Raw genomic sequence first — 7500 nt, 5'->3', positions numbered from 1 at the left:
AATGTTACAGGTATGCACAATGATAGTCCTAATGAAACCAATACAAAACACTCAGGAAGAAAATATTTGTACAGCAATTTCATAAAAAAAAGCAAACTGCAGTAGGTGCATGGATTCTGTTAAGCGTTGATAAAAGATGGGGAAGAATCATTTGTAAGAGCAAGAAAAATGATACTATAGTAAGGACACATATTTATTTTTTCGGGGGATGGGAATTTTACAACACACCTGCACATTATGTAATTATATACAAAAGAGATGTGTCTTTTTGACAAATAATGACTTGAATTCATATTTGTGTTGGTCATTGATCATATCTTTAGAAATGGTGACTAAGAAAAGAAAAATCCACAAAATTCTTAGCGAAGGTATCTCGTCATCAGGAAAAGGGAAACCATCACATATTTATACAATCCTGTCGCCATCACAACCGGAGATAGTGGGACAAAGCAGATCATGTGACCCGGTCACCTCCCGCCCAATAAATCGCCTCGTCATAATACTTCAGAACATGCGATGCTCAGGTTACAGTTAGCAGAGGATTCTGCAAGATGGATGAAAATTATAGGGTTTTTAAAAAAATAAGTTGAGGTTATTAAATGAAATAATAATTACACTGTGATAAATTGATGGCCTGAAATAGAATTAATTTTGATAAATCTAGGAATTTGCAATAGGTTCATTGTATTATGTGGGATGGTAAAAGGAGAATCAACTGCTGGTCGTGCTTCAGCAATCTCTCAGATTTTTATCATGTCTTAGTAAGGTTGCGGCATTCATGTCCTTAACTAGCGGTACTGGGGTAATCTGATGGCATGTAATGAGCACCGGTATTCTGCCACTGAAATCATAATTATATTTCAGTTTTGTTAGTTTTCAATAGCTTTTTGAAAGCTTGAAAAGGTTGCTTTTTCATTACTTTGAAATTACCAATGTCTGTTGAGAAGAATTGATTACAGCAATTCAGCCCAAACTACAGCTCATTTTGACATACCAGCTATAATCTTCATTGTGTATAGAACTTGGATAAATACTTCTGATGTAATCAAAGACTTAATAGGATGTGAAATCTTTTAGGAAAAATCAGTATCTCCATTCTTAATTATTGCGAACACAAGGGCTACTTTTCAATGGCATTGTGCCTTTTCTCCATCTTTTGATATGAGTTTCATGTCATTGAGGATAAGCCATTACGTTTTCTTTTATAGGTATAAATATGTAATTTGTAATGCTATCTCCATCCTCTTGGATCATTATAAGAGCCAGCTATAAAAGTGTTAGGGCTGATTGATGATGTATTGTTTACCAAGTAGATGTGCGAAGGTGAGACAATTCTGTCGGGGGACAGTTCAGTGTTTGTCTGATCATTGTATTTACCAATACAGTGATGGAATGAGGTATTGACTACTTCTCCGTTAAGACGACGGAAGATAAATTTCCTTCTATTAATAAGGCACACCTGCAGCAAAACCTGATGAATTTGGTCGAACCAGGTCGATAGTGGACATCTCTGTTAAGACTGACATGTGGGAAACAGATACCGGTATCTTAGAAAACTGCTCCTGTCACGGCTTCTGAAATTGATTCTCACTGCGAAACATTTCGCTGTTGGGTTAGAAACGTAGAAATTCATCTTCATATGTTGGTCCAATTTAAACAGTTTTATCCCCCAGATTTGATGAGTAAGCCCCCTGCCATCGATAAATCAATAGGCAGGATTGATCAGGGTGACAGGAATGCTTGATTCTCCCTTTGAGTGATGAAAATTGGTTACCTGTACTCCCCGTACACGGATGCTTGTTTCTGTCAAAAAAGGATTTCACTACATCAATTATAACCCTCCCAGCACTTAGAGATTAGAAGTTCTGGGAAGGGCCGAGAACTTTTTTTTCACTTGCTCTCTCTCTCTCTCTCTCTCTCTAACTAGCTGATACCTGGTGTAATAACACTGTCCCATATTTGACATGGATGTGTCTTGCATGCAGAAAAATAAAAATTCTTCTCAATGTTCCCATAAATAACTTGTTGTCCACAGATGACTGAATCATGATGCTGAATGTGGAGAAATTATAAGCCCAGGCTATCAAGACCGACAAAAAATTGTTGGTGCTATATCAGCAGTTGACAGCTAAATACCTGAAAAGCCTTTTGCCTGCTGTCATCTTTTCATTTTATTGCAAGTTCCGCATCAGACCAAAATAAAACACATGAGTTATTATGTTCAGAAGGAGGCTGGATTTTGGTTACCTGCCTATGGGGCCCTACTTAAGAATTTTACAGGTGTCACTTAGGACATGAAGATTTAGCCTACCTTTTCTCAGTAAAGTGGTATTTTGAGAAAAGACTGAATTAAATTTTTGATGGTGTACCTTTATTCTCTTTTTTATAAAAGAAATGAAATGATGAAGATAAAAATAACTTGTTTGCACTATTGAAAAGTTGGTCAGCATTATTGAAATCAAGTGATGCAAATTGAATTAATCTTTGATGTATTGATCAGTCAAGATTTTACATTGTTCTTGCGTAAATTTGAATGCAGAATGTATGTGTCATAAAAATGATCAGAAAATGGGAGGCAGCACTATATGAGTGATATTCAAACGTAATAATAAATTCATGAACTTTTGAAATTATTCATAAAGTACTGAATCTATTATTTGAGAAAGTTGAATTGATGAAGTGCTGATGATTTCGGAAAGATAAGAGCGATTGTTTTCTGGTGTGAAATCATTTCTGGCATACCTGGGTTGACACGAGTCGGCCTCACTGCAGGGTGTTTTCACACCTTGCCACGGGAACCAGGCATGTCAACTCTGAACAGGCCGCGTTATCGGAAGCTGAGACCTACAGCCCTCAGTCCATCAATCATCAGTATTATACACACTAACACACGGCCTCAAGATGTTTTCACTCTCGCACTCTCTTCATCTGTGAGAAAATCATCTGTGATGTTGCCTGCGGTTTTTTGCTTGGTCTTCGTACATGATAATATGACAAGAATATTTAATCACTGTACAAGTGTTGTGTATTTGCTTAACCAATCAATTAACATATATAATTTTTCTAACTAGTTTAATTTTGAGTCCTTAGAATTCATTTAGTTTGATGTAAAGGTCAAGAGTTGAATTATAAGTAGCCTGTTGTGGCTGTATCTGTAGCACTGCCTCAGGTAGAATTTGGTGGACACGGGTTTTTTTTTTATACTTAAAGACATGCTATTAGAGAATATAGAAAGATATAAATAATTAAGCAGACACAGTTCTTTTCTGTTTCCTTTGGTTTTGGATGTACCTGTCATTAATAGAACATGAAAAGTATCTTTATTGGCAATACACGCTGATGATGAATATGACTACAATGCGGCCCGGCAATGTAATCCTTTTTGTTGTAATGATCAAATGATGTATCATGATAATGGCCAATGCGTGGTGGTGATACATCAATGTTCTGACAGAGAGAGCCTGGTCTTGGCCCATCTTTATGGTGTTTGACCGACCAATCAGGACCGGACATGGTCCAACGGCCATACACGACAGCTACCTTCGGCCCTGTCACAATTCTCTAAATATGACAACAATAATTATAGCCAGAATTCCCCCGCATTTGGAATTATTATCTAAGTTTGCTGAATTTCCCCTGCATTTGAGATGATTATCTAAATATGCATGTTTGGTACTGTAACCCCTGTCATGTTAATGAAGTTGCACGAATCGTGGTCTTTGATTAAGCTGTGGACAATTAAAGATTGATTTTAATTACACATTACAGCATCAATGTGTCAAATTCAAAATTTAAATTTTTCATCAGGAACTTTGTACCAGCATGGACCGTGCACAAGGTAGACCTATAAATAAAATATGGAATCCTGATGAATCTAATTAATGGCAAATTGATATAAGATACAAGATGTGTAATAGAAAATGAAAGGATAAAAACTTGTCGTAACCAGAGTCTTTTGATGTTTCTCCTAATCTGAATTTCTCGGTGGCATTTCGAAGGTTTCAGGAAATAATTCAGTGTTATTCAAATGGGCACTTTTCAACCCTTAGATGAGTAAAACTGGTTGAACTGAATGATGCTCGAGATATTAGTGAGATAATAGCACAGATTACACGAGATATCAAGACACTGCTGATTGTCTTCAGTTCTTCTTTAATTTTGAGTATTGTGTCCTTATTTCTTGTCTTAACAGTGTCACTTGAAAATGTCAGGGCAGTTGTGTTTTTTGGGTATGCTTATCTGTGTAAGCATTAAACAGTAGGAAGTTTAGTTACCTGAAGTAAGCAGGTGTGATAAGGATGAAAGGATGCAGATAAGCATCATGAAGGTTGATACATTACTGGCTATGCCATTGTCAGGTGAACAAGGAGCCCTACATTTGATATTACCTGTATAGTAGTAGCTGACAGGCAATTTGATGCTTTGGTGCAGAAGATAGCCAGTCTATATATGGCAACTTCAAGCATTGTGTTTTTATCAGAGTTGAATTTGTAAAGATATTTTATTCTGTTCACATTTTAGTATAGGAAGCTGATATATTTACATGATATCATTTAGCTGGGTTAAAAGATGGTGACATATTTTGTACAAGACAGTATTAAGGGATGTTCCTAAGAAGAGACCATGTAGCTGTTATTTTTATCCCTGTTAATGGCAGTCGATGATAGCAGTAAAAATTGTCCCTCTTGTTTCTCTGACAGGTTGATTGGTTCAAGCTGTAGTTACCTGCACCAAGGCAAAATGGTATTGTGTAACTTCTTCTCTGTGAGGGAAGACCTCTGCAGCACAGGTCAATGCTTACGTTGGCCCTGGGGCCATGGCTTTATGTTTTGTCATTACTAGTTGATAATGGCTTTGGTTCGTGGCCGAATGCTGGCAATAGGTTCCTGTACAAAGAGCCTGTCACGACCGACTGCCCCTGTCTGGGAGAGCGATGTGATGGACACCCAGTCAGTGACCGCCTCAGTATCTCCCCCCAGGGGCGATGGCTGCTTGATGGATCGGGCATCAAAGTTCTAATGACTGCTTTTATGAAAATATCTGTGAATTAGTAAACAACACCTCGTACAAGAACTGCATATTAAAAAGCATAATCAAATGGAACCCACCCACCTGTTGTAGGAAAATGAGATCGGAAACAATGGCCCCAAAACACATTCTAAGGAAATAGAAATAATTTGGAGTTTTCCTTAACTAGTGAGGTCATGATTAATAACATTTCAAGTTTTTCAATCGATGAGAGGTGAACATTTAAATATTTGATTGTTTAAGTATACTTGGTTTCTCACTTTGAATAGTAATATAGAAATCATTATGATGTTAATCAGAGATTAAAGCATTTCATCTTTATAAGGGGATTATCTCCATAATTAATCTATTACAAACACAGGACAAATTCACAGCTTCCCCCCAGCTGTTGTATGTTGGTCATTGCTATGAGTAACCCTCCAGAAACAGAGGATAGCCTGGCCCCAACTTTCTGGACTTTAATGCAACTGTCCATCTGTGTCAACCAAGACCCAAAATGCCCACTACAAATATTTAACTTTGTACCTATTCACATTTTCCCCCAAAAGGATAAAGATGTTTAAAAGTTGAAGAATCTATTAGCACTTAAATGCCATAGAAATCGTAGGCAAAATATTGAATACTTATGTAGATGCTTAAACTAAACAATATATTGTTTGGGAGTCTTTTGTGGAAGGAGGGTTTGTAAAGCGGGTAGGAAAAATTGATGTAACTCGCTCCAAGGATTCTTATCGGCTTCAATTGGGTGTTATAAATCAGAATTGGGCACACACAATCATCACCAGAGAGGATGCATGGGAAAAGTAAATATTGAACATTAAACATTTCATCCCAGGATGAGGAATTTCAAAATTTAAAGCTTCGTGGTTTTTATTTGTGTTGGAGATTTTTTTTTCTCACTGAATTCTGAAGCCTTGCTTTGAGTGCTTGTACTAGAGGATGGGGTTTTATGGGATAAGCCTGGTGACTTTATCATATTTGATTTCAATTCATTAATGGGCAGAAAGAGTCTCTGTATCAACTCTCAATTTAAGTTTTTTTGCTAATGTAAGAAACGGCCACCTGCTGTTTAAGAAATAATATTACCGTAAAAGTGCCGCGTTGGAACATGAACTTCCTCCCATTTTTTTTCTTATTTACTCTATTACTGATTGATGTTATTTCTACATTTTTGAGAGAGGGTTTTTTTTTTGTTGGCGGTATAATGGATGTATGATTGCTTAAGATTTATCAATCGTAATGGCATGCATTTCCACATCAGCAATTAAAGAAGTGTGTTTGCCCATGAGTCACCCTTTTGGAATGATACATACAGATCTTTGTCACTCAGCGGTACATCTCTTGTTTCTTGTCTTTTGTCTCGAGCCCCATTCAGCATTGTCTTAATGCATTTTGATGTGGATCTTCACGATAAAATTCATGAGAGGGATTTTTTTCGGTTGATGACAAAACATTAAAAATCATGAAAGAGAAAAAATTTTGAGAGATGATGGTGGTGACAAGTTTGAGGCCTCCCCCTTTTTGTTAACAACAAAGCCTTGTCACTGACCATTCTGTTTTGGTCATCGGGAGAAGTTTTGATGGGGATTTTATACACTTTGTGATCCTCTTACATCCGGCACTTAAAAGGTTGTTTCACAGCCGACTTCCTTTTAGCATCTTAGAACCATGTAGTATTACAAAGTAGTTTAATTTCTTTTATAATTATATAACACAGATCTTGACAAACCGAGTTATCAACTGAAGTGTTAAATGTGTATGGATATCACCTAATGGCAAAAAAAACCCTCATAACTGAAATAGGAGGTTGATTTTTGATCATCATTGGCTTAAGTATAATGACTTGTATGTTAGGGAATCTTTAATTGATTTGGCAGTTAGTCATCTTTTAAGAAACTTCTGTATGACGTTATTATTCTCATTTTTTTGTGTAGGAAAGCAATATGTTGGCTTTGTAGACTTTCCCTTATTGATTGGCTAACATTAAGAAATGTTAAAAAGAAATTTCAGAGTGTCATTTTGTAAGTTTCTGAAATAACGGGTAAATTGTAGTGTTTTAAATTCAATGGCTGAACTGTGTAATGCTTGTCGATATCAGATCTGAAGTATTTCTTCATTTCGCTGTATTCTGACAGGCTTTAATCTTTTGTAAAGCATTCAGGATGATGTTAAAGGGAAAGAAATGTGATGTTTTTACTGAATAGTCTTATACAAATAAAGTTTTACAAGTTATTTGCACAGAGTATAAAGGGAAAATAGACCTTAGAACAAACTGAGATGTGAAGCGGGTAAAACAATTCGAGAGCGAGCCTCTCACAATTGTCAGAATCCTTAGCGCTGGAATCTATGAAGAGCATTGGGACTGGAGACACAAGATCAAAGGCAGCCATATCAATATACCATAAGCAATAGAGCTCCCTCAAAAATAAATACTGCTTTCTTGTAATAAGTACTTTTATTGCAGAATTCATT

The 7500-nt window shown here is 36.5% G+C and overlaps 1 protein-coding gene across 1 annotated transcript in view; it reads left to right on the top strand.

Annotated features, from left to right (window-relative positions):
- Positions 1-7500, top strand: part of LOC128186723 (ras-responsive element-binding protein 1-like) — a 59934-nt gene that overhangs the window by 8586 nt on the left and 43848 nt on the right. The window lies entirely within an intron of this gene.

Source organism: Crassostrea angulata, chromosome 6 (assembly GCF_025612915.1).
Source record: "Crassostrea angulata isolate pt1a10 chromosome 6, ASM2561291v2, whole genome shotgun sequence".
In the NCBI taxonomy this organism is placed as follows: Eukaryota; Metazoa; Mollusca; class Bivalvia; order Ostreida; family Ostreidae; genus Magallana; species Magallana angulata.
The sequence above is the reverse complement of the archived record's forward strand: the minus strand, read 5'-3'. Positions and strand labels throughout refer to the sequence as shown.